The sequence below is a fragment of the Phoca vitulina genome, unplaced genomic scaffold, assembly GCF_004348235.1.
Source record: "Phoca vitulina isolate PV1807 unplaced genomic scaffold, GSC_HSeal_1.0 scaffold21, whole genome shotgun sequence".
Lineage (NCBI taxonomy): Eukaryota > Metazoa > Chordata > Mammalia > Carnivora > Phocidae > Phoca > Phoca vitulina.
Window position 1 is genome coordinate 19,151,076 of NW_022589724.1, and position 22,982 is coordinate 19,174,057.

General features: G+C 40.7%; 1 long non-coding RNA gene across 1 annotated transcript in view; it reads right to left on the reverse strand.

Annotated features, from left to right (window-relative positions):
* LOC116641396 overlaps window positions 1-22,982 on the reverse strand; it is a 49,147-nt gene that overhangs the window by 6,161 nt on the left and 20,004 nt on the right. Inside the window, exon 6 of the long non-coding RNA XR_004301163.1 lies at window positions 3,434-3,601. This is a non-coding gene — a long non-coding RNA (uncharacterized LOC116641396). The remainder of the gene's footprint in view (window positions 1-3,433; window positions 3,602-22,982) is intronic.

Here is a 22,982-nt window from a genome sequence, read left to right on the forward strand (position 1 = left end):
CCGTTTTATTTGTTTTATAGTGTATGTGGGCAATGTTCTGCATGTCTATCTCCCTGTTACTGGAACACAAGGAACCTTACTAAGGCAAGGAATTCATATTCTTCATCTCTGCTCCTCCGCTCCTTCTTACAAATGCCCAGGACAAAATGACTATTCAATGCATGTCTGCTGCATTTCTTTTTGAGATACAGCATGAAAATCTAAGTGACTTAGAATACAGAGACGAGATTTTTATTAAAATAATGCAGATCAGAATGTTTGTCACTCTTATGGGATGAAATGTGTCCCGTGTTTCCTTATTATTGGCCATCAGGATTTTTTTTCTGTTTTCTTTCCAGCCCTGTTGCCTAATTAATTCTTATTAATGTTTCTGAAGTTGCACCACTACCAATAATCACCATGCCACCAATAACTTGACTCAAAGCTGGCCATTTTACAGGAGGGAGCCGTTGAGTGCGCCGAAGTTTGATAAATAATGAATCGCTGCAGGGCATTTAGAAGCTTGTATTTTAAAAACAAAATATGGGCCATAAGATAGATAGAATCACCTTGGATGATCAGCTCTGGATATCTTTCTACAAAGTAATTCTGTGAGTATGGAATTCATTTTCCCCAGGCACTGAGCCTGGTGACAAGATAGCTATGGTGCGGCGAGGTGGCGCCAAGATTGGACAATCCCTTCAGCTCGCCACCGGCCTGGCCTGAATACTCCTGCCTGCTGTGTGACCATCTAAGCAGAAAGTCGGTTTTGATTCTGAAAGGTCAAGGGTCAGAATATGGGATGAGACACTATTTCCCCAGTGTTTTATGGAACACTGGTATCCCATTTGGTATAAATGGGCACTTCATACTAATGAATAATGTATGGTCCGAACATTTTTGACTCAAACAAACAAACTACAGTATTTTTTTTCTTCAAGTCTTTTAAGAGTCTTTGATATTCTGATTTGATGAATTATGAATTACAAAGATGGGAATATGGCATGCAGTGTTTCCCAAATATGTTTGAACCAGAGATTATTTTCTCAATATATATATATACATCACCATGGCTCATAATCATGACTGGAGCAGTCACATGGTCTGAATATTTTAGTCCCTACAGTAATCACATAAAATAGAAACATCCCAGGCTTTAGATTTAGAAGGCCTGGGTTCAAGTCCCTGATGAGTCATTTAAAAACGTGTCCTTATTAAGCATGTCACCTAACCTTGAAGTCTCAATTTCCTTACCTGTAAAGGAAAGTGAAGTCATCAGTTCCAATTTCATTAGCTTAATGAGATAATTAAATATGTTAATAGGTATTAAAGTGCTTTTAAGAAGTGTAAGCACCATGCAATTTTTGTTTTTATTACTAATAAAGTTCAATATACTTTAGGATGTCTATACTACCCAAAGCAATCTACGCATTCAATGCAATCCCGATCAAAATAACACCAGCATTTTTCATAGAGCTGGAACAAACAGTCCTAAAATTTGTATGGAACCAGAAAAGACCCTGAATAGCCAGAGGAATGTTGAAAAAGAAAACCAAAGCTGGTGGCATCACAATTCTGTATTACAAGCTGTATTACAAAGCTGTCATCATCAAGACAGTATGGTACTGGCACAAAAACAGACACATAGATCAATGGAACAGAATAGAGAGCCCAGAAATGGACCCATAGCTATATAGTCAATTATTCTTCAACAAAGCAGGAAAGAATATCCAGTGGGAAAAAAGACAGTCTCTTCAACAAATGGTGTTGGGAAAATTGAACAGCAACATGCAGAAGAATGAAACTGGACCACTTTCTTAAATCATACATGAAAATAAATTCAAAATGAATGAATAACTTAAATGTGAGACAGAAAACCATCAGCGTCTTAGAGGGGAACACAGGCAGCAACCTCTGTGACCTCGGCCGCAGGCAACTTCTTGCTAGACACGTCTCCAAAGGCAAGGGAAACAAAAGCAAAATTGAACTATTGAAACTTCAAGATAAAAAGCTTCTGCACAGCAAAGGAAACAGTCAACAAAACTAAAAGGCAACCTACAGAATGGGAGAAGACATTTGCAGATGACATACTGGATAAAGGGCTAGTATCCAAGATCTATAAAGAACTTACTAAGCTTAACACCCCAAAAATAAATAATCCAATCAAAAATGGACAGAAGACAAGAACAGACATTTCTCCAAAGAAGACATCCAAATGGCCAACAGACACATGAAAAAAATGCTCAACATCACTCGGCATCAGGGAAATACAAATCAAAACTACAATGACATACTACCTCACACCAGTCAGAATGACTAAAACTAACAGCTCAGGAAATGACAGATGTTGGCGAGGATGCGGAGAAAGGGGAATCCTCTTACACTGTTGGTGGAAATGCAAACTGGTGCAGCTAATCTGGAAAAAGGTATGGAGGTTCCTTAAAAAGTTAAAAATAGAACTACCCTATGGCCCAGCAATTGCACTACTAGGTATTTATCCAAAGGATACAAAAATACTGATTTGAAGGGGCACAGGCACCCCAAAGTTTATAGCAGCATTATCAACAATAGCCAAACTATGGAAAGAGCCCAGTGTCCATTGACTGATGAATGGATAAAGAAGTTGTGGTATATATATACACAATGGGATATTACTCAGCCATCAAAAAAATGAAATCTTGCCATTCACAATGATGTGGATAGAACTAGAGTGTGTTATGCTAAGCAAAATAAATCAGTCAGAGAAAGACAAATACCATATGATTTCACTCATATGTGGGATTTAAGAAAAAAACAGATGAACATAGGGGAAAGGAAAGAAAAATAAAATAAGATAAAAACAGAGAGGGATGCATACCGTAGGAGACTCTTAACTATAGAGAACAAACTGAGGGTTGCTGGAAGGGAGATAGGTGGGGAGATGGGGCAGCCGGGTGATGGGCATTAAGGAGGGCACTTGTGATGAGCACTGGGTGTTATATACAACTGATGAATCACTAAATTCTATTCCTGAAACTAAAAAAATTCTAAAAGTTTAAAAATAATAAAATAAAAATAAATAAATAAATAAATAAATAAATAAATAAATAAAGTTCAGTATAAAGACTAAGCATCCAGAGGAGGGTGATAGCAAGCTTACCAGAGTAGGGAGATTTCAGATTGATAAAATTCTCCCTGAGAAATGTTATGTGAACTACCCACACTCATCAAACTGGTCGTGGCTGAGCCAGTATTAGAATGAAAAAGATATGGGTCCCAGCTCAGAGGTTCTTTCTCCTTTATCTTGGAAAAAAAAAGACATTAATTAAGGAAAAAGCTAAGAGATCTATAACCCTAGAACACAGTATTACAGATTTCTCAGTCTTGCTTCATACGTTCTGGCATCTGAGACTGGTCTACAACTCTTCTGGAAAGAGATCTAAACGAAGCTCCACATAGGAGGATCTGAACTTACAAGAATGTGTAGATTTTCACAAAAGGAGAATCCATCGTGCAATCTTTTTTTTTTTTAAGGCATGTGCTTTGGAATCAAATAGACCAGGAATCAAGTCAAGGTGCTGGCATTTATCGGCAGTATGGCCTTATGCGAATTCTTCAACACTGTCATCTTCAATTTGCTTATCTGGAAAATAGATACTGTGTTTAACAGAAATTAATATTAAGATGAAATAGTGTCTGAAAACATTCAGCCCAGTGCCCCGAACACAGTAGGCTCTCAAAGCTAATCTCTCTGGCCTGGCCCTTTCCTTTCTATAGCACCCCATTGATACTTCTAGGTGGATTCAGTATATCCCAACTTTAATAATTGTTTCTGAGACTCTAGACTATACCATGTGGTTCCTTTATCAAAGCAGATGGGCAATTCTCTCTGTATGGCAGTTGTTCTAATAGACTGTAATCTTCATATTTTAGACATATTTTAGACACTTTCTTCCTTTGTTCGGCTGATAACACTGGAGGCTTTTCCAGGAGACTGACTAATGCAACTCAGTTCAGTATGAAAACACTTCTGTCGTTTTTCATTTCCCTGATGAGACTCTCACTGAGATTTTCATTCCTACCCCCCTTTATAAGATCCTCTGAGGGGCCTTCCTTAATGGAGTCCCTGCAGATGTGCTGTCAGGGGTTCTTCCAGGCACTTCACAAATAACGCAGGATTGGGTGCACTGTGCACCTTTTCCAGTTCGTTAAACATTGCTTAACTATTTTTTTTCAAATGTTGTGGCGTCAGTAAAAAAGTCCTTAAATGCTTTAAGGGCCACGCGCCGGTTCCATTAATATTCTATACCCAGAAAGTTTTAAGGGATTCATTTATTCTGAAGTCATCTCTCAGCTTTTCTCTAAGAGCTTTTTGATGTCTCACCAGCTACCCCAAGCCCTCCATGAAAAGCTCTGAATTGCTTCATCCATCCCCACCCATCCTCTAGCTTCAGACACTATGGGCAACTCTTGGAGCTGGATGTCCAGACTTAGGAATAAAACAGATCTTCACGACAGGACCAGCTCAGGGAAAAATTAAAAATTTTGTCAACAGTATCGTTGAGATCACCATAAATGGAAAGTTGTGAATTCTGTGTGATTTTCTAGGATGAGGGGATGAAATAAACGGACTGTTTTCCTGATAAGATTAGTATCTTTATATAGGTCCTGATTTTTTAAATACTAGCAAGGCTTTGACTCCTACCCAAAAGATCCTACTTCTGAGAGCTCACCAGACCAAGAAATTCCAAAAGGTGAAACCATGGGGTTCTCTGGCCAAGATGACAGTTTCAAGGGTCTCTGGGAGAAAAGTTTCTTTGTTCCCATTAAGATGTGATTTTCACTCTTATTGTATGTGGGCTCTCGGTGTATAGGCTAGTTTGTGACTCACATATCAGGTGTAAGGACTGCTCAGAAGTCTATGTCCAAGCAAAAATGTCCCATTACATGTGGAATATTTCTCAGTCATTTTGTTCCTTCCTTGGTGAGTAATTACCTTGAAGAAAACTGAGGGGAGGGGAAACCCCAAATCCACCGACTTCTCTTGTATCCTCCCCTTAAAGAACAACATCCTTACAGGCATGTGCGCACGCACACACACACACACACACACACACACACACAGCTTTCTAGGGCACCTCACTAAGCCAGCACCCAACCTCCACCCTTTCTCAAATGCCTTAACTCTATAAGAAAACACATGTCTCCAGAAAACTGATCAAGATTGAAAGCTACTATTAGAAATTTCAGAAATAAGAGGGGCGCCTGGGTGGCTCAGTTGGTTAAGCGACTGCCTTCGGCTCAGGTCATGATCCTGGAGTCCCGGGATCGAGTCCCGCATCGGGCTCCCTGCTGAACAGGGAGCCTGCTTCTCCCTCCTACCCTCCTCCCTCTCATGCTCTCTCTACCTCATTCTCTCTCTCAAATAAATAAATAAAATCTTTAAAAAAAAAAAAAAGAAATTTCAGAAATAAGGACATGATGATTAAGAAAATGTCTTAGAAGTGGGCAGTGTTCTTCCTTAAATTATACAATAAGGAAGTCCAGTACTGAGAAAAGCACCCTTGGAGAGACTAGAAAACCCGGAATCTAATTTCAGCTCCATGAGTTCCTAGCTGTGTTACCTTGAGCTTGTCACTGAACCTTGTTAAACCTTGGAATTTTCACAAGGAAGTAGAGAAGATAATTTCTGAACCAAATTAGATGGTGGATCTTTAAAAAGACTTTGGAATTTACAAAGTAAACTTCATTAATAATAATCTTGTGACACAGACCAGTCAGATCATCTTATTCCCACCTTATGGATTGAAGAAATCTAAAGTGGGAAAGATAAAATGACTTTTCTAATGATTCAGAACTAGCAAGGAGCAGAAGGGAGACTTGTAACCACATACCCTTTTAAAGATCTTTGCATTGTAGCAGGCTGCCTTTCCCTTGCAAAAGAAACAAATTTAACTGCAATGTGACTTTCTTGTTTTTGTTTGGTACTTGTTTCATTTTGTTTTGTATGGTGATAGGAACATGTAATATGAGATCTACTCTCATCAAAATTTTAAGTGTATAATATGGCATTGTTAACTGTGGGAAGTGCTGTGTGGCGGATCTCCAGAATGTATTCATCTTGCATAAGTGAAACTTTGTACCCACCGAATAAGTACCTCTTCCCCCAGCTCCCCAGCCCCTGGCAGCCACCATTCCATCCTCTGCTTCTCTGACTTTGACTATTTTAGATATCTGCTGGGAGTGGAGTCATGCAGCATTTCTCCTTCTGTGACTGGCTAATTTCACATAGCATAACGTCCTCAAGGTTCATCCATGTTGTTACATGTGGTAGAATTTCTTAATGCTTAATCAACTCTGTTTCGTTGATTTTTTTCTACTGTTTTTCTATTCTCGAATTCATTTGTTTCTGCTCTAGTGTTTATTATTTCCCTTTTTCTGCTAACTTTGGGCTTAGTTTGATCCAGGTGCACGTGAGAAGAATGTTTAATCTGTCCTTTGGTGGAACGTTCTATATATGTCTGTTAGATCCATTTGGTCTATAGTGTTGTTCAGGTCTTCTGTTTCCTTATTAATTTTCTGTCTGGATGTTCTGTTCATTATTGAAAGTGGGGTGTTGAGGTTCCCTACCATTATTCTATTGCTGTCGGTTTCTGCTGTCAGTTCTGCCAGTGTTTGCTTTATATATTTAGGGGCTCTGATGTTGGGTGCACACATGTAGTTATAATTGTTATATCTTCCCGGTGAATTGACCCTTTTTATCGTTATACAATGTCTTTTTCTTTTTGACTCTTGTAAAGTTAAGTTGTTATCAACTTAAAATAGGTTATTATAACTATCAGATGTTTTATGTAAGCCCCATGGTCACTACAAAGAACATACCTGTAAAACATACACAAAACCTTCAAAAGAGAAAAGAATCAAAGCATATCAATAATAATAAAAAAAAGAAATCAATGAAACACAAAGGAAAACAGCAAGAGAGGAAGAAGGGACAAAAGAACCACGAAGCAGACAGAAAACAATTAACGAAGTGGAAATAAAAGGTCCTTCCTTATCCATAATTACTTTAAATGTAACTGGATGAAACTCCCCAATCAAAAGATGAGGAGTGACTGATGGATTAAAAACAATTTAACCAAACGCTGTTTACAAAAGACCTACTTTAGATTTAAGGACCGACATGGGCTGAAAGTAAAAAGATGGAAAAAGACATTCCATGCAAATAGTAAGGAAAGAGAGCAGAGGTGGCTGTACTTGGATCAGACAAAATAGACTTTAAGTCAGGAAACTGTCACGGCTGGCTTGTTCACGCCTCCCATGCAAGACTCAGTATGCTAAGAGACCCGGAGTCATTGAATTGCTTCAGGTAGAGCAAAGCGTTGGGAAATCTTTATTTACCTTATTCATCTCGGCTTGCTATAAAAGAACTCTCTGCTCATGCAGGTGTTATTCTCTGAGCAGGGTTTTTTGGCACAACCAATTGGAGGTTTGGCAGCTGCCGGCTGACGAATGAAGTACGACACAAGGATGCAGGGACACGTATAGACGCCCTGGGAAGGGGGGCAAATCTCATGCATGGATTGAGGCTTAAGGACAACCTTGGGGAAGGGCTGAGGATGATGTCTGCTCATATCACTTGACAATAGAAATAAAAGCTGAAGGTTTGAAGGTTTCTGTTTCAGGCCACCTTTAAATGTTTGCAAACTCCTAACATTAAAATAATCACTTCAAAGTGTCCTGTTCCCATTTCTCAGTAGGTGGGATTTTGTAACCCTCAATAGACCTTACTTCTCCAGGAGCCCCTTCAGACCCCTGCACCTCCCCAGAACCAGCCCACACTCCCTGGAACTTGCAGACATGACCCAGCTGTGCATTTTCCAGAATGCATTACAAAACCCATCTCCTTTACCTCTGTTCTCCTCATCCTTGATCCCTTCACCTTTTCCCAAGGATCCTTATTAGTTCTGATATGGAGAGAGCTACACAATATTTAAGTTACAAAAAATCTGTGGATTTAAGCACACAGTAGGCAGTCAACCGGTACTGGGTTAAAACAAAACTGGAAGGAGTTGCAAGATGCCCTCTCCACGTAAACACCTCTGCTACGAGAACAGCTGCCTGGGTCCCTCCTGGGTCCCTCCTGGGTCCCTCCTGGGCCCTTTGTGCCCCAGAGCAGCGTACAAATGCAGGCCACCTACTCCACAAGGGAAGCACGAGCTGTGTGTGAGTGCGTGAGGGAGAGTGCATTTCCACAACGAACAGAACGTCACAGAACCTCAAGGCCCATCGTGGCAGAAGCTTTGGCTGCAAAAGAAAAGACAGGCACACAGGGACATGAGTGGGGAGAGGAAAATACAGATCCAGAGAAGCGGAAACACAAGTGCAAGAAGGGAGCCTGGGGGGTCGGGGCAGGAGGGTAGGAGCCTGAGCCTTAGCGAGCTGCGTAGCGGGCTGAGGAAGAAAGGCAACTCAAATTCAATAAATCACAATCATAACTTGGAGAGCTTTTGTTCAGAAAGGACTCATGCAAATGTGTTAAAAAGCTGATGAAAACTGTTTCTTCCCTGGGCGTGGGAAGTCCAGCAGTGGAGTTGGCCCAGGCCTCGCCCAGCCTGGGTGAGTGGGGAGACTCTGGAGGGTTGTCAGAAACGGGATGGAGCCAGCAGCTGGGACTTGCCTTCAGGCAAACCCAGGTCCACATCGCCCCTGTGTGCCCTAGGGCATATCACTGGCCTCTCTGTACCTGACTGCCTGCCTCAGTGGCCTCGTGCCCACAATGAAGATAAAATATCTTCCTCCTAAGATTGATGCCAGAATTAAATGAGATCTTGCAGAGCCTGACAGTCAGAAAATAAACATTCAATAAAAATAAGACAAGTTTTAAGACAATTTGGGAAGATATCCCAGAGCCTTCTGCAGAGAGGGCTGGAAAATAGTATAATAATCATCTCCATTCATGAAGCTTTATGGGTTTTTAAAAGCCCTTTGAATAAAGAACTTATACAACTCAACACAAAAAAAACCCAAATAATCCAGTCAAAAAATGGGCAGAAGACATGATCAGACATTTCTCCAAAGAAGACATTCCGGGGGTCCTTGGGTGGTGCAGTCGGTTAAGTTCTGACTCTTGATTTGGCTCAGGTCATGATCTCAGGGTTATGAGATCGAGCCTTGCATAGGGCTCCGAGCTCAGCATGAAATCTGCTTGAGATTCTCTCTCCCTCGCCCTCTGCCCCTCCCACTTGTGCTATCTCTCTCTCTCTCTCAAATAAATAAATAAATAAATCTTTAAAAAAGAAGACATTCAGATGGCCAGACATTCAGATGACACATGAAAAGATGCTCGACATCACTCATCATCAGGGAAATACAAATCAAAACCACAATGAGATACCACCTCACACCTGTCAGAATGGCTAAAATCAAAAACACAAGCAACAACAAGTTTGTTGTTTGGCGAAGATGTGGAGAAAAAGGAACCCTCGTGCACTTTCAGTGGAAACCCTCGTGCAGACTGGTGCAGCCACTGTGGAGAGAGTATGGAGGTTCCTCAAAAAATTAAAACCAGAATTACCATACAATCCAGTAATTGCACCATTGGGTATTTGCCCAAAGAATATGGAAATATTAATTAGAAAGGATACATGCACTGCTGTGTTTATTACAGTATTATTTACAATAGCCAAATTATGGAAGCAGCCCATGTGTCCATCAATAGATGAATGGATAAAGAAGATGTCCTATATATATATATATATATATATATATATATATATATATATTGGAATATAATTCAGACATAAAAAAGAACAAATCTTGCCATTTGCAACAACATGGATAGATCTAGAGAATATAATGCTAAGCGAAATAAACCAGTCAGAGAAGGACAAGTACCGTATGGTTTCACTTATATGTGGAATTTAAGAAACAAATGAACAAAGGGGAAAAAAGAGAGAAACAAACCAAAAACCAGACTCTTAACTAGAGAGAACCAACAGGTGGTTACCAGAGGGGTAGTAGGTGGGGGGATGGGGGAAATAGGTAAAGGGGATGAAGAGGACACCTACCTTGATGAACACTGAGTAATATATGGAATTACTGAATCACTAGGTTGTACACCTGAAACTAACATAACACTGTATGTTAACTACACTGGAATAAAAACAAAATTAAAAAAAAAAACCCGTTTGATAGCCAGTGCTTACAACAGCCTCGTAGGGTGGGGCACACAAGGACCAGCGCTAATGTGGTGATTATGACAAAGGGTGCAGAGCTGGACTCCACCTGAACTCAAAACCTGCTCTTATGACCTATTGGCCGTGAGGCCTTGAGCAAGGCTCACATGGTTGGCTCCTCATCCATGAAGTGTAGGCAACAATAGTTCCCATCTCATATGATTGTTGAGGGGATTAGCTGAATTCATGCTTCATGCTTAGAATCATACATGGAGTCTCTTCTCATTATCTTATTATTATCTTTCTTATTTTACAGAACAGCAAAAACAATCCTGAGACCCAAAGAGACTTAGGCACTTGCCCAAGCATCCCTAGGGGAGAAGTGAAGACCAAACCCAGGACACTAGACTCCCAGTTCAAGCACCTTCCTGCCTGCAAGGGTCTTCCTGGAGCCCCCCCTCCATGATCCACAGTTGTGGACAGGACACTCAACACCTGCCGGGCCTGGGGTTGCATCAAGATAGTTACAAGGAAGCTAAGTAGAGAAAATCCTCCAAGGAATTCAAAGAACAGAACCAGGAGCCGCTAAAGTCATTAAAGGTGTGAAATGAAAAATAGTGAGCAGGACTTTCCCACACACTATTCCCTCTGTCTGGAACACCATCCTCAGCTTCTTTCCTTTACCTGCCTACATACAAATCCTTTAGATGTATCAGTCCGGGTCTCCAAAGAACCAATGGGACGTTGTGTGCATATGTGTGTGTGTGTGTGTGTGTGTGTGTGTGTATTCTTTCTAGCTAGCTATCCAGCTATCTAGATTTCATGGAATTTGGCTCATGCAATTGTGGAATCGTCAAGTCCAAAATCCATAGGCCAGACTGACAGACTAGAAACTCAGGCAGGAGTTAGTGCTGTAGTCTCGAAGCAGCATTTCTTCCTCTCTGGGAAATCGGAGTTTTTGCTTCTAAAGCCTTCAACTAATTGGGCGTGGCCCATCTCCTTTATTCAGGGCTAATCTCTTTACTTAGAGTCAATTGATGATAGATGTGAACCATACCTAAGAAATACCCTCATAACTACACTTAGGTTAGTGTTTGGCTAAACAGCTCTGTACTAGAGCCTAGTGAAGTTAACACATTCAATCAACCATCATAGATGTCAGTTCAGCCTTTCCTTCCCTGAGCACACCTTCCCTGGTGCTTCAAACCAAACTCAAGGCCTCCTATTGTACTTTTTTTTTTTTTTTAAAGATTTTATTTATTTATTTGAGAGAGAGAATGAGATAGAGAGAGAGAGCATGAGGGGGGAGGGTCAGAGGGAGAAGCAGACTCCCTGCTGACAGCAGGGAGCCCGATGCGGGACTCGATCCCGGGACTCCAGGATCATGACCTGAGCCGAAGGCAGTCGCTTAACCAACTGAGCCACCCAGGCGCCCCTCTCCTATTGTACTTTGAAGGCAGCCTACAGTTCTCCTTCAAGATATGCATTAAAATAATCATGATAGGGGCGCCTGGGTGGCTCAGTCGGTTAAGTGTCCGACCTTGATCTCAGCTCAGGTCTTGATCTCAGGGTTATGAGTTCATGCCCTCGAGTTAGACTCCACACGGGGCATGGAGCCTACTTAAAAAAAATCATAATCATAATCATAATAGTTTACATAAGTCTTTGTTGAAGATATAAGCACCATTATGATGAGACTGTTTCTTCAGGACTCATGGGGCCCAGTGCTGTGTCTGGCTCTCTGTGCTCAACATTTACATTTAGTTGAATGCTTGAAAGTTCACCTTTCTAAGACAATGGTTCTCTAGGAATGATAGTAGCAGCTCAGCAATAGATGCATGGGGCTCTGTCATTCTAAAAACATTTTTTAAAATTTATTTTGTAACTTGCTTATCAATTTCTAAAATTTTTGTAAAAACAGTTTGGGGGAAATATTGTTTCCTCCTTAGGAAAAAAAAGAAAGAAAGAAAGAAAGTGGCCAGGGTTTTCTTTCCCTGCATGGATGGGAAGCATGGCCTTTGGGGGGTTACCAGAGCATGATAAGAGGGGTGTTGAAGTCTGGAGAGAAATGTTCAGACTAGTTTTTTCTTCCTTTTTCCTTCAGCACTTGGAGAGCTCCTCTTCATGTATTTATTGCCTGATTGGTTCCTTTGTTCCTTGAACATTTTTAGATCCTAAGCTCAGAGCAAGTCCCCTTGTTATCAATGTCAGCTGGGCCTGAGTCAGGGTTTAGTGCAAGTTTGGATGACTTTTATCCTGGCTTCCTGTGGGAAATGGCTGAACTGTGCTCTGCTGCCACTGTGGAGGGTGATGTATCTCCATTCTTCATGGAGCAGAATTCATAGACATGGCGGCATGTCACCGCATGAGAAAAAAGAGAACAGGAGTGAGGGAGAGTTATTAAATTGAAAGTGAATCTAGGTGAAGTAGGATTTATTGAAGACCAGTCAAATTGTATAGACTTACCAGTTAACTTGAAAAACAGTGGAAGGGAGGCTGTCTTTAGTTGGAAAAAAATCCCTTAATAAATGCTTTGGATGAAGACGAGACCTTAGTCTCGAATATCAGCCAGTGCCAAAATATCTGAGAAGAGATCAATGGCTCTTTATAGAAGATGGAAGAGTTTGGGGTTTCCTCGACAATCTGGGGGTTACAAGGTGAAGAGAAGATAGCAGAGGAAGGCCATATGCACGGCGAGAAGCTAGGAGCTGTGGATGCAGATTTCCCCTTCCCCGAACACACACACACACACACACACACACACCTTTCAACTCAGGAGCAATGTCTCCCTAATTCACAAGTGCCTGCAAAGAGAACTAGTTGCAATTTTTGTAAAAACAGAAGAAAATGATTGGGGTAGGCATGATGCCACAGAGAGTCCATTCTCAAGGATGCAGGAACCCTGAGCTCAGTTGGTGCCAAGGATGCAAACACCTCTGTGAATTCCCAGATACCCTGGGAAAAGCTTTGGCTATCCAGAGGATGCAGAATGAGCATGTTCCAACCCATTTTATCTGCATCTCAGAGCAGTTGACAATTAGAACAGGATAATGTATTCATCTCATTTAGTGGCCATAACCACTCTATGCAGTACATTATCATCCCCATATTATTGATGATTCAAGAAAAGCACTCATGGGACCAACTCACACAGCTAGTTAGGGACAGACCTGGGGCTAGAACTGTGGCTGCCTGACCACCAATCCCGTCATGAAGATAAATTATATGCCATGCACTGTTCGAGGTGCTTTTCATGCACTAGCTCATTTCATCTCTACTTCCTAGATAGGAAACTGGATGATAGAGGGACTACGTGGTTTCCCCAGGGTCATGGAGCTGGTAAGCAAAGAGCCAGTATTCAAGTACATGCAGTCAGTGACAGTGGGCACAAGTTTAACCACTAGGGGTCCCACCTCTGCCTTCCCACCATGTTCTGCTGCCTCCAACAAATCATTGTGTTACTTGCGCATTTCCAGTATGAAGCAACATCCTTGTCTTCCTCCTGACTTAACTGTTATCTCCCTGCGGGCAGTTATCAGTTTATATCTCCCTTTTCTGGCTGCCCATATATTACTACACTATCTCGCATATCCTTGTGCTCACTTATGATACGCACCCAGTTTATGAGAGGCCAGACCGATGGATTATGCTTTGTATTTCAAAAATATTTGCATTAGGGATTCCAAAACCCCAACTGGAGGAAAGCAAATTAGCAACTAAAAACACCTTGGGTGGCAAGTCAATGGCTTCTGAAAGATACTAGATGGAGCTGTTTGAAGCTTTGATTAGAAACTCATCCAACCGTTCATCCACTGATTTATTCATTCAACAAACTTTTATTGAGCTTCTGCTATAAAAGGAGGAGGTGGGTAAGATGCAAGGATGACAAGGACACCTAGTCTTATCTGTAAAGAGTTCACATTCTCCCAGAGAAGGCAGAAACCTCTCCAAAATGGAGAACTTTATAAGAGGGCTTCTTAAGGAAACAGGCTGCCTTGAGAGGTAGTGAGATCCCTGTCAATGGAAGTATCCCTGTTAATGGAAGGACAAGGAGTCTGGATGACTCCTTGTAAAGGATGGTATAGATGGAATTCCAGCAGCAGATGTCTGTTTGGGTCTGACTAACTTTAAGTTCCCTGAAAGTATTAAGGTTCTATAAAAATAAAGCAGAGCCAGTCAAATGCCGTAATGACACGATCTGTTGGCTGCATTGGATAGAACACAGATCATGAAGAGTTGATTCCAAATAGTGGAAATAAGGAAGGAAGGGGAAGGTTTGCAGAGTGTGGGGGGCAATGAACAAAACTTTGGTTAATTTGAAGTCAACATATTTGTAGCTTTCAATAAGTTGGCTTTCCAACTTATTTAACCTCTGTGAATTTCAGTCTCCTAATCTCCAAGACAGGGTTAATGAGGCCCACCCTGTCCATTTCTCCCTGCTGCTGGGAGCATCAAATGAGATAATGTGTAAAGTAGTTTGTCAACTAAAAAGTGTTATAAAAATATAATGTCAAATCAGAAATTTGGTGCCCAAGGACCCAACACCAACAGTGAAATTTCAGGCATCACTAGGCAAGGTGCATCTTTTAGTTGAGAACTTCCCTGGGAATCTCAGACCACACCAGATAACGCCAGTAACAGAACATCCTTCTTTATTAACTGAAATTCTGGTCTAGGGCCAATGTGTCCTTGGTGGCTTTGGGCAAGATCACTCAATTTCTTCCTATCAGCATAAATGGGGTAATTGTTGGTCTTTGCAGAAATCTTTTTGTTACCCAGCTGCATAAAAATGAATAGTCCCCTACGCATTCAGATCAAATAACAAGATTCTCTATTGCTTTGACTTTCTATATTACCTGAGGCAGACCCAGTGAAAAGGACAGGAGTGGAAAATAAGGAAAATAAATGTATTTTGATATATGCAAGATACACTAAGGATAAGAGAGACATGGAAACTTAAAGTACCAAGGACACCTATGTGACATTTCTAAGTTCAGTTCAGCAGATATTCGCTGAACACTTAGTATGGACCAGTTACTATGGTAGGCATTGCTTGGAGACACAGAGATTAATAGGACATAGCTTCTGCTATGGCTCAAGGAGCCCTCATACTGATGAACACTCTTTGAAAGTGACCAAGAGAATAGACTAGATTAGTGGATTGTGAATCAAGATAACTATCCCAGTCCAAGAGCTGATGCTGAGTCGCTAGTTGATCTGTTAGGACGTCATACTGCTTTGTGTCCATCCTTTGTCAGCACTAAGTGAAAACCCACAAAATATTGTTTTAAAACTTGTTGGAAACCTTTGCCTCCCACCAACCAGCCACTGGAAAGTCCTAATAAAAAAGAAAAACAACATTCAACCTCTACGATGAGTCATTTATGCACTAATTATACAGCAACTTTATTCTGCAACTTACATAGTGAAAAAAAAATACTTGAATACATTATATTCTTTTATCCCAAACCAACTAATTCCTTCTTTTTGACCTTGGTGGGATTTGGAATAATTGTTTTACTGGAATAACTGTCTTACAGAATGGAGAGATACAGAGATTCGTGACTAATGACTTTCAGGTGGGATTTTAATTTTATTTATAGTAAGAAAACCAAACACTGTTGTCACTGTAGGGCTAACGTTGGTTCCATATAATAATATCCCCAGCAGTTTTTTGTTACCTCTTTCTCTCTCCCCTCCTCACACTCCCTCCCCCCCCCACACACACACACACTGTAACAAGACTGAAAGGCTCCAATAGGCTGGAAATTGACTCCTGTGCTGATACAGACAGGTGCAGAGGGGTAAGGCAGGGGGAAGTGAGCTGTCAGCAGAAATCCACCTGTAGATTTCCTGTCCATTGCTTGCTGTTTATCTGTAACACCACCCCCACTTCTTTTTTTTTAATTTAATTTAATTTTATTATGTTATGTTAGTCACCATACAATGCATCATTAGTTTTTGATGTGGTGATCCATGCTTCATTGTTTCCGTATAACACCCAGTGCTCCATGCAGAACGTGCCCTCTTCAATACCCATCACCAGGCTAACCCATCCTCCCACCCCCCTCCCCTCTAGGACCCTCAGTTTGTTTCTCAGAGTCCATAGTCTCTCATGGTTCATCTCCCCCTCTGATTTCCCTCCCTTCATTTTTCCCTTCCTTCTCCTAATGTCGTCCATGCTACTCCTATGTTCCACAAATAATTGAAACCATATAATTGACTTTCTCTGCTTGACTTAATTTCACTTAGCATAATCTCCTCCAGTCCCATCCATGTTGATGCAAAAGCTGGGTATTCATCCTTTCTGATGGCTGAGTAATACTCCATTGTATATATGCACTCCCCACTTCTTAACAGAACCCACCATACAGCCACATGCTTCATGAGAAGCTGACCACATCCCACCCTAGTTGTTGTATCCTGACTAGCATAAGCCAATCAGGAAACCAATTCTCCTTGCCCATGATTAGCTAACCAACATGCATGTGAGTAGGATGCTTTGCCCTGGGGCTTCTAGACAAGAATATCTTATTCCAGAGAAGGAAAGAGAAGAGGACGGTACCTTTATGCCTCTGAATATGTTATGTCTGAAAGTGATGCCTGGAACATCTACAGCATTTTAACATTCAGAGAATGCAGCCAAGATATGGAGCCAAAGCATCATAGAGAAGTGGGCCAGGAGCACCTGCAAGCCACTCTACTTTTGGACTTCTCGTTGTGTGAGATAAGATGTGTTCTTTGGCCTCAACCCATCTTGATTTGCACTCTCAAGATCAAGAGTCGGACACTCAACCAACTGAGCAAACCAGGTGCCCCTCTTATTTCCTTAGTAATAGAAACCCAACTTTTTAGTTTGGAACATTGACACCCAGAAATAAAAACCTATAATTTCTAGACTCCTCTGCAGCTAGTTGTAGCCATATGAGCAAGTTCTGGCCAATGAATATAAGTGAGTGTTATGTGGAAGTTCCAGAAAGGCTGCTTGAAGTGAGCTGGCTCATCTTGAAGGCTGCTCTCTCAGCCTTTCCACCTTTTGAGTTTTTACAACTCACGTTATGAATGTAATAGTTGAAGACCTAGACACCATATATAACCATGGAATTGACTGAAAATGGAATTAACAACCTAGGGTGGTAAAGTAGAAGGATGGAAACCTATATTCTTGATAACACCTTGGAGCCATTATCCCGGGCATAAAAACCATCTATACTTAGACTTCTTTTACATGAAAAAGTAAAAACCTAATCTAATCTAATCTAAACCATTACTTTGGGGGTCTCTTCTACTTATAGATAACCTGAATTCCTAGTTCATGTGTAAGCCAACTCAACCTGTTTTCCTTGGGGAATAAATAAATAGAGATGTGTAAAGGAGAGCTTATACCACTATTCACATTAAAGCACTCAATACACAGAATGTTGTTCTGAAATATTTTGGAAGATATTGTGAATACAACTTTGTGTGATTGTCTAGAGCATAACCTTATAATATTTAGCTACCTATAGAATCTAAATGGGAGAAGAGAAAAAGATAATTTACAATATCTATGGATATATATCATACTATCTTTGCTTAGTGCCTATCATGTGACAGTTATTTTGTATGAATTATTTCCAATTATTACAAAGGTACAGCAAGATAGGTACCATAACCCCCATTTTGTAGGTAATGACACTGAGGCTCAATGAGATAAAGTAAATGGTCCAGTCCGAATAGATAATAAGGGATGGATCCAGAATTCCAAGCAAATGTGTTATACCAATGGCTGTGCCCTTTCCGTGACACCATGGAAACTGGGTTAATTACAACCTTGATTAGACAGGTAGCAAAACACCCCAATAAGTGCTGAAAGACTAGACAACTAAAAGAAGTGCTACATACAATTAGTAGGTAGGAACAACTGTGCATACTTGATGATTTTTTAAGCACTGGATTTGCAGAGCATGAAACACATGAGTCATGGCTTTTGGGGAACAGATGGTTAGTGGTCTGTGTTATTTCAGTGACAAAGTTTTGAGCAGACTAAGGGTAACAATAAAACTTGGTCTCGTGATGTTTGTCATCTTCAGTGTCTGACTCCTCCTAACTGCCGCTTTAGCTTATCTCCTCCAACATGGTCATTCAACTGAAATTATCTTTTCATCAGACTGATTTTATGAAAGGCATTCCAGGTGATTTTTGTATTCACTAACATTCCATGGATTTCTTACAGCCTGTATTCTAAAAACTGTTTCAACATAACTGTGGGGGAAACGTTTAAGGCCACGTCTCAGTATTGTTGGCTCTGAGTTTTGGAAATCATCAGTTACAGAGTCTCAGGGTTGGAATGATATTGGAGATAATAACAAAAGCCGGCATTTATTCTGTATTCACTCTGGTCCAGATATTTTGCATGGGCTATCTTATTTAATCCCTAGTCAGCACCATAAACTAAAGGATATTATATTCCCGATTGGCAAATGGCAAAGCCAGATGTAGAGGGGCTCAGTGACTTGCCTCAGAAGGGGAAAGTGTTAGATCACGGATTTGTGCCCAAACAGTGACCTTGAAAGAGGTCTTGAAAGCCAAGTAGGTATCATTATTTAAGGCAGGCTAAAAGCTGTACAAATAACCTTCCAATATCTTTGGTTTAAGATAATAAAGGTTTACTGCTTACTCCTCTTCAAGTTAATTGATGACTAGCCAGGGTCTGGGCTCCATGTAATCATCACATACCCAAGCTTCTTGCATCGAATGACTCCCCCATCTTCTATCATCATGGAGTCCTCTACTGGATCTCTACATCAAAGGTATGGTGAACACTCATACTTTCTCTGTCACAGTAGATTTTGATGTTAGTGTGGGTGTGGAATGGGGAAGGGATAAGGAGATGCCAAGGAAAGGGAGAAACTTGAGCAAAAGCTTAGTGGTCTGAAATATACTAGTCAATTCGGGGAATCACAAATAATTTAATATGGCAGAAGCCCAAGTTGGCGGTTTGAGTATTGAGTTGAGGGGTCAGATAATTTAGGGACTTGGAACATATACTAAGGAGTTTGGGCTTCATTATATAGCTAATGGAAAGCTTTTGGAGGATGGAAAACATGATTATATCTGGAATTTAGAAAGATTATTCCATGAACAGCATAGTTGGTGGCTGGAGAGAATAAGACAAGAGTCCAAGAGTTCAGTTAGGGTAGGATTGAACCATAGATTGAACCATTGTCATAAGGATGCTTGCAATGAGGTCAGAAAGAAGATGAGTGATATGAATTAGATTAGAGAGGTAGAAAAAGAAAATTATAGGAGTTGACAAGTGGTCACATTCTCTTTATTATCCAATTGGGCTTTGCAGGAGAAGTAATTAATATCTCCATTTTATAGATGAAGAAACTGGCCTCAAGGTAGTTGAAGGACCTGCCAAGGTCACATGATTATTGAATGTCTGAGGCAAGAGCCCTTCCATGTCCAACTCATATGCCTCCAAGAGCCAAGTGTATGTTTATGAACACTTAATGCTACCTTCTCTTTTCCAGAAGAAAATATTCCATATTCCTGCAGTAGTGCCTTGTATCACTTACCCTAGGTATTTTTAATCTTCTGGTCACACTCATTTAGATACATTTCAAATAACCCAGTCCCTCCCTGAAACCAGTTCTTTAGTTATGAGGTAACATATTGAAGCAGAAGCGATTCCGCTGTTTTTCCAACTCATCAAAAATACATAAAATACAAATAGCTTACAAGTACTTTCTAAAGTATTTTTATTATTTCATTTATTCTACTGCCCAAAGGTGCAAGTGGCCTCACTTATAAAACTTGATGAACCATTAGTTATTTCAAAATATTGCTAATCCTTTGCTTGAATTGGGTGGCCCCCCACCAACATATTTGTAGATAGATATACAGTTGTTTAAATGGGCTCTTTTGTACCTATAGAATCCAAATTCCTTTTTATATATTGTGCTATGTATACTGACTGGTAAATTCAGTAAACAAATAAGTAGTTATAGTCCCTGACAATGGATTTGAAGAGGAAGAAAATATATGACTTAGATCCTGGCTCATGAAATCCCCAACAGTAAAAACCTCCTCCTTGTCTTGTTTTCCCATTATCAATGAGTAGTATCTATCAATTCCCACCCGGTTGTCAGTCCACAAAACTGGGACTCATATTTAATTCATCTTTCTTGTTCATCTCTCACATTTAATTAATCATTAAATTGATTCAACTTCCTAAAAAATTGCAAAGCCAAACAGTTTTTTTATTCCCACTGTCACTGCCCCTCCCCAGCCCATGACACAATAATTTCTTCAATGACTGTAGCAAGCTCCTAATTAGGCTCCTTGAGTATTGTCTTGCCTCCACCTATTCTTCCCTCTGCAGCCAGACTGCCGATCTGGCCAAGCTTCTAAAGCATCAGTCTGTTCTCATCGCGTACCTGCTTGGAACTCTCCAGGGTCCTTATTGCCCACAGACATACCCACAGGCCTGGCATGCATTTCACTCTGGTATCTGCTCAGGCTTACAGCTCTAGACCCCTCCTCCCCAGCTCTCTTACTAGCTCTACTCCAGCCAAACAGAACACCTTCCCATTCCCCAAATGTAGCTTGTTTGTTCTCACATGCAGACTTCTTCACGTGCTCTTCCTTCTGTCCGCAACACTTCTGCTTACCTTCTTCTTCTTTTTTTTTTTTTTCTTGCTAACTCCTATTTATCCTTTGGATCCCAGTTGAGCTCTCCTCCATAAATCCTTCCTTGACCTCCAAGACTGAGTTTGAATTCTAGCACCTTCTGCTTTCCTCTACTTACTTCACTGATCACCATTTCTCCCATACCTGGTAGTGTTTCCTGACATGATGTCACCCCGCCAGAAATATTTTGGGGATGGCTTCAATTACTTAAAGACATAAACAAATTTTTCCTTAGGAAAAAAGAGACACGGACAAGAAAGACCTTGTCTGTCCTTAGGATCAATGTACTATGTCAATGGAAACTATCTCCAAGGTAAAATATGGCCCCAGGGTAAAGTGAAAAACAAAACTGAAAAATAACAGAAGACTGGGGGATCCAGAGGTGGACAACTGAGATGAAAGAAGCCAGTGTAGGCTCAGATTCACCAGCCAAGTTGTTTCAATCCTGTCCCACGCAGCAGGGACAATAGACATATGGCTTTAAGATGTTTAGAGTTTCAATCAGTATTTCATTCATTCATTCATTCATTCATTCACTCATGCATTCATATATTCATGCATTTACTTATTCACTCATCCAGTCTCAAAATGATGCTGAACACCAACTATGTGCCAGACACTGTGCTAGAAGCACTGAATTCTAAAGGGGTTTCTAAAGAACATAAACATTTTTAAATTTAAATTCAATTTAGTTAACATATAGTTTATTACTAGTTTCAGGGGTAGAATTTAGTGATTTATCAGTCGTGTATAACATCCAGTACTCCTCACAACAAGTGCCCTCCTTAATGCCCATTACCCAGTTACCCCATCCCCCCACCCACCGTCCCTTCAACAACCCTCAGTTTGTTTCCTACAGTTAAGAGTCTCTTACGGTTTACCTCCCTCTGTTTTCATCTTATTTTATTTTCCTTTCCCTTCTCTTATGTTCATCTGTTTTGTTTCTTAAATCCCACATATGAGTGAAATCATATGGTATTTGTCTTTCTCTGACTGACATATTTCACATAATACTTCTAGCTCCATTCATGTCATTGCAAATGGCAAGATTTCACTCTTTTGATGGCTGAGTAATATTCCATTGTGTGTGTGTGTGTGTGTGTGTGTGTGTGTGTGTGTGTATCACCTCTTCTTTATCCATTCATCTGTCGATGGACATCTGGGCTCTTTCTATATTTGGGCTATTGTGGACATTGTTGCTATAAACATTGGGGTGCAGGTGCCCCTTCGAATCACTATGTTTGTATTCTTTGGATAAATACCTTGTAGTGCAATTGTTGGGTCCTAGGATAGCTCTATTTTTAACTTTTTGAGGGACCTCCAGACAGTTTTCCAGAGTGGCTGCACCAATTTGCATTCCTACCAACAGTGTAGGAGGATTCCTTTTTCTCCACATCCTCGCCAACACTTGTTGTTTCTGGTGTTTTTGATCTTAGCCATTCTGACAGGTGTGAGGTGGCATCTCATTGTGGTTTTGATTTGTATTCCCTGATGATGAGTGATGTTGAGCATTTTTTCATGTGTCTGTTAGCCATTTCTATGTCTTCTTTCGAGAAATGTCTGAAGAACATATACATTTGAAACACATAATTTATAAAGAAAATGCAGAAGGGTCGTGATAAAAGTATGTGTACAAAAGTCCACCTAACTCGACAGGGGGAAGTCAGAAAAGCCTGCTCTGGACACACAAGGGCTGCTTCCTATCCCAACCCTAGCTACCATTCTTGCCCTAGTCCTACCCTATTTCCAGGATGGCCTTCCTCAAAGAAAGCTCTGGGAGGAAAACTTGGGCCTCTTACACATTGGAATACAGTTTTAAGTGTAAATGTGGCCACGTGGACCAGACAGGCCATGGGAGTCCCCATCATTGGTAGGATAAAAGCTGTCAAAGAAAGGAACTCCTATTAAGATTCTAAAATAGGGGCTTAACTACCCAATCGTGTGGCACTTTGATTTGGTTATCTGTTCTGAGTGTCCGATTTTCTCACCTGTCAAGGAGAAGTGGTCAATCACCAATAATAAATCATGGAGTCTGAAGCTCTTTGAGAACACCTCCTCCAATATTTGCCCAAGAATGCTTCACAAAACACCTAAACGATGTTAATGGGCTTTTCTCAGAAACAGAGTCCTTAAATCATAATCGTTTTGGTAGCAAGAGCTTGAAGTTCA